This window comes from Elephantulus edwardii, unplaced genomic scaffold, assembly GCF_000299155.1.
Source record: "Elephantulus edwardii isolate Elephantulus edwardi_28Jun2011 unplaced genomic scaffold, EleEdw1.0 scaffold00444, whole genome shotgun sequence".
Lineage (NCBI taxonomy): Eukaryota > Metazoa > Chordata > Mammalia > Macroscelidea > Macroscelididae > Elephantulus > Elephantulus edwardii.
This window is the reverse complement of record NW_006400194.1, coordinates 540233-549391: the sequence shown is the minus strand read 5'-3', so window position 1 is coordinate 549391 and position 9159 is coordinate 540233. Positions and strand designations below refer to the sequence as shown.

Below are 9159 nucleotides of genomic sequence, written 5' to 3'. Positions count from 1 at the left end.
ACAGAAGTAGAATCTACAGCTTTTAGTTGAGGTGCTGGAGAAGACCATGCCATACCATACCATACCATACCATACCATACCATACCATACCACAGACTGCCAAGAGAACAAATAAATCTGTGCTGGAGAGGGTGAAACAAAGCTTTTTATTAAATATGCCAATTAACCCAGTGGTGAGAATATTTGTTTTCTTGATGCTGAGTTTCAATCCATACTTAAGGTCACACTCCTTGACCTTCTGCAGCAAATGCCTCAGGTCCTCCTCAGTTTCAGCAAGCAAGGTTCTGTCATCTGCATTACACAGGTTACTGATGAATCTTCCTCCAATCCTGATGCCACATTCCTCCTCAAAGAGCTCAGCAATCTGAATGTTCTGTTTTACATATAGATTGAAAAAGCATGGAGATAGGATGCATTCCTGGAGTACACCTTTCCAGATTTTGAATCATGCTTTCTTTCCTTGCTCTTTTCTGACTACTGCTTCCTAGTTCAAGTATGGGTTTTGCAGAAGCCCAATAAATCTTCTGTGATTCCCTTTATTCTTCCTCTAGTACTCTCTTCTTTCAGCTAAGATCCACATAACTTGGCCATAATGTGTCTAGTGCCACAGGGGAGTGAAGAAGAAATGGGAGGACAGAGGCAGTGGGAGGCCTGAGCCATCAAACCAGAGTTCCTATGGGTAGAGGATGGAAAATGCAGAAGGGCCAAGAAGAGGAAATTGAGCTGGCAGGGTGGAGTGAGGGTGAGAACACAACACCTGCGTTGAGGAGGTGGGCTTCCAGGACCAACAATTGATCAGTTGCTGCATACTCTCACCAGCTCTTTTGAATAAAATGCTTCTCTGTCAAATATTGTTGTAAAGCTGAGCACCCAATTTAAGACTGAATAGTGGAAAGAAGCTGCACTGCAATCCTGAAGGTACATGGTTCAAAGCTACCAACTCTCTGTAGAATAAATATAAGCATTCTCCTCCTGTGTGAATAATTGACTCTAAAAACCCCTGGAGGGTCAGTTATTGGTCAGTTACAACTCTATAGTACACAACAGCAATAATGGGGAGGATTAGCCATCTACTCCTGAAATAACAGGACTTTGAAAACCCTATGTGCAACAGAACACACTTAGATTAGACTAGCAGATATGGCATCAAAGGCTGAACCTTTGTATTGGGAATCAAGAGAAGGATGAACAGTTGCGAATAGAACCTAGTGATTGGAAAATGGAATATGAAAAGTATGAATGTAGGAAAATTGGAGATTGTTAAGGAAGAAATAGAACACATAAATACTGACATTCTAGACATTGGTGAAATGAAATGGATGGACATGAGACATTTTGGTCTTCTATGCTGGAAATGAAAATGTGAGAGAAAATGGAGTTGTATTCATAATTTAAAAGACCATTCTAGGTCCATCTTGAAATTTAATGTTATGAGTGACAGGATAATATTCATATGTGTACAAGGAAGACCTGTTAATACCATTATTATTAAAACAAAACTCGTGCATTGGCCAGGGCCAAGCCTCAGCCCAGCGCACGTCTGCTGCCCTGCCTGTCAGGTGCCACACGCACCTCGCCTTCCCGCTGTGACCCGCCGTGGCGACGTTCATCTTGGTTCAGATGAAGAAGAAGACCCTTCGGTTCTTGAAGAAGACCTAGGAAGTGGACCTGGCCAAGCCACTGTTGAAGTTCATCCAGCAGACATACCTGAGTAGAGGCGAGGAGCAGGCCCAGTTCTGCGGCACCACGGAGGAGCCGAGCATGCTGGGGCATGCTGCGCTCCTCTGGCTGCTCGACAAGCACGAGGGGTCACTGGAGACACTGCTGAGACGCTACGTTCAGATTTGTTCCATTGAGCCCAAATTTCCATTTTCTGAAAGTCAGATTTGTTTGACATTTACCTGGAAGGATGCTTTTTTTTTTTAAACATTTTTTTAAATTTTAAATTATTATTTTGTGTGCGTGTACCATCAAATCAAATCAGATCTGACTGGTACAGGAGGATATTGCGCCTCCTTCTCCGGCAGAGCGTCTGGGGGATTTGAACCGTGTTCCTCTGGGATTGCAGTGCAGTTTCTTGCCACTAGGCCACTGGAAGGATGCTTTTGATAAAGGCTCACTTTTTGGAGGATCTGTAGAATTGGCTCTTGAAAGCTTAGGATATGAGAAAAGCCCCGTGCTGTTCAATTGTGCAGCCTTAGCTAGTCAGATTGCTGCCGAACAGAACCTGGATAATGATGAAGGGTTGAAAGTCGCTGCTAAGCACTATCAGTTTGCTAGTGGTGCCTTTTTACATATTAAAGAGACAGTTTTATCTGCCTTAAATAGAGAGCCTACTGTGGACATATCTCCAGACACTGTTGGGACCCTCAGTCTTATTATGCTTGCTCAGGCCCAAGAAGTATTTTTTTGTTTTAAAGCCAAAAGAGATAAAATGAAAGATGCCATCATAGCTAAACTGGCCAATCCGGCTGAAGATTACTTCGGTGCCACTTTCAAACAATGTCAGTACAAAGACACTCTCCCCAAGGAGAGTTTCCTGGTTGGCTGCAAAGCACTGCAGGCCAACGCTGAGTACTACCAGTCAGTCTCTCCTGGCGAAGCAGCGGAAGAAATTTGGAGAAGAGATTGCAAGATTACAGTATGTAGCAGAATTGATTAAAACAGTGGCGTCTAGGTATGATGAATATGTCAACATGAAGGATTTTTCTGACAAAATCAGCCGTGCCCTTAAGGCAGCGAAGAAGGATAATTACTTCATTTACCATGATTGTGTTCCAGACCTTAAAGATCTAGAACCTCCTGGCAAAGCCACACTTGTGAAATCCACGCCTGTCAATGTGCCCATCAGCCAGAAGTTCACTGATCTGTTTGAGAAGATGGGTCCTATGTCTGTACAGCAGTCTTTGGCTGCTTGTAATCAGAGGAAAGCAGATTTGGTTAACAGATCAGTTGCTCAAATGAGAGAAGCTGCCACTCTGGCTAATGGGGTGTTAGCCTACCTTAATCTGCCAGCAGCGATTGAAGATGTATGTAGAGACACCCTCCCTTAGTCGAAATTGACTAAGTCCATGTCTGTGATTGAACAGGGAGACATTCAGGCTATTGATAAGTTATCAGAGAACTTCCGGAACTACTTCAGAGAAATTATAAATGAATCATTAAGATTCTTGGATGAAGAAGCAAGCGGCAACGATTATCAGTTTCTCTACCTATTCACTTATTTTTGGGCACTTGGCATTCCATTGTATGACTATATCACTGTTTCTCTACCTATTCACTTGTTGTTGGGTACTTGGGTTGCTGCTTGTGTACAATGCAGCAATAAACTTAGGTGTGCATATATCTGTTTGGGTGGCAGTTCTGGTTTGTTTAGGGTATATTCCTAGTAGTGGAATTGCTGGGTCAAATGGTATTTCTATTTCCAACTTTTTGAGAATGTGCCATACTGCCTCCAATAATATGGTAGTGCACCATTTTACACTACCATCAACAGTGAATAAGGATTTCAATTTCTCCACAATCTCACCAGCATTTGTTGTTTGCTGCTTTGTTGAAGTTTGCTATTGATACAGAGGTGAGATGATATCTCATAGTTGTTTTGATTTGCCTCTCTCTTAGCACTTCTTCATGTGTTTATTTGCCATCTGAATGTCTTCTTCAGTGTAGTGTCTATTCATATCCTCTGCCCATTTTGTGACAGAGTTATTTATCTTGTTGGGTTGTTCATCTTGTTGAGGTGCTGGAGTATTCTATATATTCTAGATATAATTCCCTTATCAGATATGTCATCATTACCAAGTATTTTTTCCCAATCTGTGGCTTTCCTTTTTACCCTGTTGGAGAAGTTCTTTGCTGTGCATAAGGATTTGAATCTTAGAAAGTCCCATTTGTCTATTTTAGTCTCTCCTGGTTGTAGGTTTTTCCAAGATGCTTGGGAGACTATTCATGTTGTGGATTAGGGTTTCTAGAGTTTTTTCAAGATTTTCTCTGATGAAGTTCATAGTCCTTGATTTTAGTTCTAGATCCTTGATCTGCTTTGAGTTGGTTTTTGTGTATTGTGTGAGGTGTGAGCCTTGCTTGAGTTTTCTGCAGGTAGTTCTCCAATTTTGCCAACACCATTTGTTAAAAAGGAAGTAGTTTTCCCACTTAACTGCTTTAATCTCCTTGTGAAAAAATCAGTTGACCATAGATAGATAGATGAGCTGATTTCTGGGTTCTCAATTCTATTTCATTGATTTAAGTGTCTGTCACTGTATCACTACCACACTGTGTAGTAGGATTTGAGATCAGGGAGTGAAATGCCTCCTGCCTTGTTTCTATTTTTCAGGAGTGCTTTGCTTATTCGGGTCTCTTTCTATTCCAGATGAAGTTGGAAATTGCCTTTTCCATCTCATTGTAGAGTGGTATTGGTATTTGTATTGGGATTGCACTGAACTTGTTGATTGCATTTTGTAGAATTTCCATTTTCACAATATTGAGTCTTCCATTTCTCCATATCTCTTTTTGCTTCTTGTAGCAATGTTTTAGAATTTTCTTTGAATAGGTCTTTTGTGTTTCTACTTAGATTTACTTCCAAGTATTTATCCTTGTGATTAGCTATTGTTATGGGTATTGTTTTCCTTAGCTTCAGTTCTGTATTTTCTTTGTCACTGTAGAGAAATACAATTGATTTTTGTATTTTGATCTTGTATCCTGCCATCACTCTTGGTACCAGCAGTCAAGAAATCAAAAAGCGTATCGCGATGGGAAAGTCTGCCGTTAGGGACCTCTCAAACGTACTCAGGAGCAACAGTGTCTCTCTGGAGACTAAGGTGCGCTTGATACTGGTCATGGTATTTGCAATCGCTTGTTATGCATCAGAGAGTTGGACAATGACTAAGGAGGACAGAAGGAGAGTGGATGCTTTTGAGCTGTGGTGCTGGAGAAGGGTACTGAATGTACCCTGGACTGCCAGGAAAACAAACAGATCCATCTTGGAGAGGATTAAACCAAGCTGCTCCTTGGAGGCAAGGATTCTGGGGCTTCGAGGGACATCATGCTTGGGAGGGTGGAGGGACAGCGCAGGAGGGGAAGACCCTCTATGAGATGGATTGATTCGCTGACTGGGGTAATCGGGATGGGTGTGTCAGAGGCGGTGCGGTTGGCGCAGGATAGAGCAGGGTTTAGAGCTGTTGTGCATAGGGTCGCTATGAGTCGGAAACGACTCGATGACACATAACAACAACAACATCCTGCCATCAAGTTGCAATACTTAAGGATGCTGTGAGCAGAATGTTGAATGACCCAGAAAGCATCACAAGAAGATGGAATGTACCACAATTTCTCAATCCATTTGGTTGTGGTTAGACCTTTGGAATACTATGCAGCACTCAGGAGCAAAAATTCTGAAACATATTACGTAACTTTGGAGAGTCTGGAGAGCATTATTCTGAGTGAACTAGTGAAGTCTCATAAGGACAAATACGGCATAAGACCATTGTAAAAGTAGAAGGATAACTAGAAAACATGTATGGGAACTCAAGGGATGGAAAAGTGAGGATGGGTAGGGAAGAAACCACAGGGTTTCACAGTTTGGTGGTTGGATGGAAGTGGAGAAGGAAATGGGAAGGATCCAGGAAAAAGAGACAGGATAATGATGGGCAAGGTCCAATGGTGATTAATTTTATAAAATATAATGCATGAGAATTATTGTATTAAACACAATGTTAATATAGTGTGAAACACAATATATATGAACTTTGTTAGCAAATCAATAAAAAATTAAAAAATAAAGAAAAGAATATAGAAGAAATAAACAAACAAAAAAAGAAGGTGGAAGGAATACACAGAGTCACTATACCAAAGTTAATTGGCTGACATGGAAGAATTTCATGAAACAACATTGATCAAAAGCCTATGGTGATGAAGGAGGCAATTCATGCTACTCTGAATGAACTGACAAAAATCAAGGCCCCAGGAATTGACGGCATTTCAGTTGACATAGTTCAACAATCAGATGCTGCCCTGGTTGTACTCACCAGGTTGTGTCAAGAAATCTTAAGGACAATCATGGCCAACTGACTGGAAATTGTTGTTAAGTGCTGTTGAGTCATAGATGACTCATAGCGACCCAGTGAATGAAAGACCTGAACACTTGTATAACTTTCGTTTCTCCAAGGGTATAGAGTTTCCAGCGGCAAGTTATTTTAGAAGTGGATGACACTCCTGATTCCAAGCCTGTTTTAATCTGAGAGCTCCACCAAACACTGTTCACAGGAGAAGCCGTTATCACATTTGACACACCAGTGGCACAGTGTATAGCATCACTGACTGGAAGAGGACCATATTTATTCCCATTCAAATATAGGTGACCTGACAGAGTGTGGACATTACCAAACAATATCACTAATATTACATGCAAGCAAGATCCTTCTGAAAATTATTAAAAAATGAGTGGAACAGTACATCAACAGAGAATTGCCAGATGTGCAAGATGAGTTTAAAAGAAGCCGTGGCAGTAGGGCTATTATAGTCAATGTTCGATGGATCTCAGCTGAAAGCAGAGAGTACCAGAGGAATGTGTATCTATCTATCTATCTATCTATCTATCTATCTATCTATCTATCTATCATCTATCATCTATCTATCTATCTATCTAGATATATTTCATTGATTATGCAAAGGCATAATCAAAGACTGCATGGATCACAGAAAAACTGGATGACTTTGAGAAGAATGGTAATTCAAGAACAGTTGATTGTGCTTATGCAAAACCTATACTTGGACTAGGAGGCAGTTGTCAGAACAGAACAATGAAACTCAGTATGGTTCAAAATCAGGAAAGGTGTAAGCGAGGTATGCACCCTATCTCCATACCTTTTCAATCTCTATGTGGAGCAAATACTCTAGAAGGCTGATCTCTATGAGGAGGAATGTGACATTGGAGGAACTGGAGAGATGGAGGAAGACTCAACAGTAACCTGAGTTATACAGATGACACAACCTTGTTTGCTGAAACTGAGGAGGACTTGAAGCATTTGCTGCAGAAGGTTAAGGATTATAGCCTTAAATATGGATTGAAGCTAAACATCAAAAACAAGGATTCTTACAACTGGGGCAATTGACAGGTGATAGGTGGAGAAGGGATTGAGATTGTTAATAGTTTCAGTTTGCTTGGCTACACATTCACAATATATTTGGGACTAGCAGCCAGGAAATAAAAAGACTAATTGCACTGGTAAAATCTGCTGTCAGATACCTCTCCAGAGTACTAAAGAGTAATACTGTCAATCTAGAGAATAAGGTTTGCCTGATCCATGCCATGATTTTTACAATTGCCAGCTATGCATCAGAGATCTGAACAATGTCTAAGGATGATAGAAGAAGAACAGATGTCTCTGACTTGTGGTGCTGGAGAAGAGTATTGAATAAACCATTGACTACTACAAGAACAAACATTTATCCTAGAGAGGGTGAAACCAGGTTGCTCCTTGGAGGCAAAGATTTTAAGCGCCATCTGACATAACTTTGAGTGTGTTGAAAGGAGGGAAGGGTGGAGGGACAGCAAAAGAAAGGAAGAGTCTAGATTGACTCAGTGACTTTGGGTAATGGTAGTAAGTAGGAAACAGAAAAACAATTTAAATTATCAATAAGATCAGGAGTTCATTCTTTGAAAGGGTCAGTAAAATTGACAAAGCACTTGGAAACTTTACAAAGTAAAAGAAAGAAAACACACAAATAATCTGAATAAGACATTAAATCGGTGACAACACAATAGAATCAATGGAAATAAAAGATAATAAGGCAATTAAAAAAATCTCTAATAAATAGGAAAGTATAGAGTAAATGGACAAATACTCAGAAACACAAAATCTGTCCGCACTTAGACAATCTGAAGTAGATAGAGTACCACAAAAAGGAATAGGTCATCGAAAAGAACTTCCAATAACAAATAGTCCTGGATCTATTAACTTTGCTCATAAATTATACCAAACATTCACAGAAGAATTGTCACAAATTCTACATAAAGTATTATAAAAATTTTAAACAATAGAATACTTCCAGGCTCATTCTGTGAAGCAAACATAACCCTGATATCAAAGTCAGGTAAAGAAATCATCAAAATACTTTAGGCCAATATCTCTGATGAACATAGATGTCAAAATCCTTAACCGAATCCTAGCCAATAGACTCCAAGAACATATCAAAAGGTTAATATATCCTGGCCAAGTGGGAGTTATAACAGGCATGCAAATGCAATCCAATATAAGAAAAACAATATATGTAATCCATCATATCAACAAAATAAAGGATAAGAACCACATGATCATCACAATTGATGATTGCAACACACTTTCCTGATAAGCACACTCAATAAAATAGGAATAGAGAAAAATTTTCTCATTATAATTAAGGCTTATACTCTAAACTAATAACCAACAGATATGAGTCAAGGATTCACACTATCACTTCACCTACGAGTAGGTAAAATTAATCTCTATATGCAAATGACGCGATAGTATATTTGGATAACCCCAAATGATCTTCAAGTAAGAATCTATTGTATACAGTTACACAAGGGATCTGTTGTACATAGTTGATCAATATAGCAAAGGAGCAGGATACAAAATCAACATATAAAACATCAATTGTATTTCTCTATAGTAGCAAAGAAAATACAGAAAAGGAAATTTAAAAGAATCCCAGTATAAATTACAATAGCTAACCACAAGATGGAATACTTAGGAACAAACCTAACTAGAGACACAAATGACAGAAAGAAAATTAAAAAACACTACTACTTGGAATTTTATTTACTTATTGTTGGCGAGCTCTGGTGGCCTAGTGGCAGGAAACTGCACTGTAATCCCAGAGGTGTGCGGTTCAAATCCACCAGATGCTCTGCTGAAGAAGGAGGAACAATTGCCTCCTGTAACAGTCAGATCTAATTTGACAGTGCACACATAAAAAGAATGAATGAATGAATAAATAAATAAATACATAAATAAATAAAATACTACAATGAAATGTGCGAGGAGCTAGAGTCGGAAAATCAAAAGGGCCGAACTTGCTCAGCATTTCTTAAGCTCAAGGAGCTGAAGAACAAATTCAAACCTAGAGTTGCTGTAATCAAGGATGCTTTGGGCAGAATATTAAATGATCCAGGAAGTATTAAAA

General features: G+C 39.5%; 1 pseudogene; it reads left to right on the top strand.

The window, feature by feature from the left end:
• Positions 1 to 1620: 1620 nt before the first annotated feature.
• Positions 1621 to 9159, top strand: part of LOC102862965 — a 15285-nt pseudogene continuing 7746 nt past the window's right edge.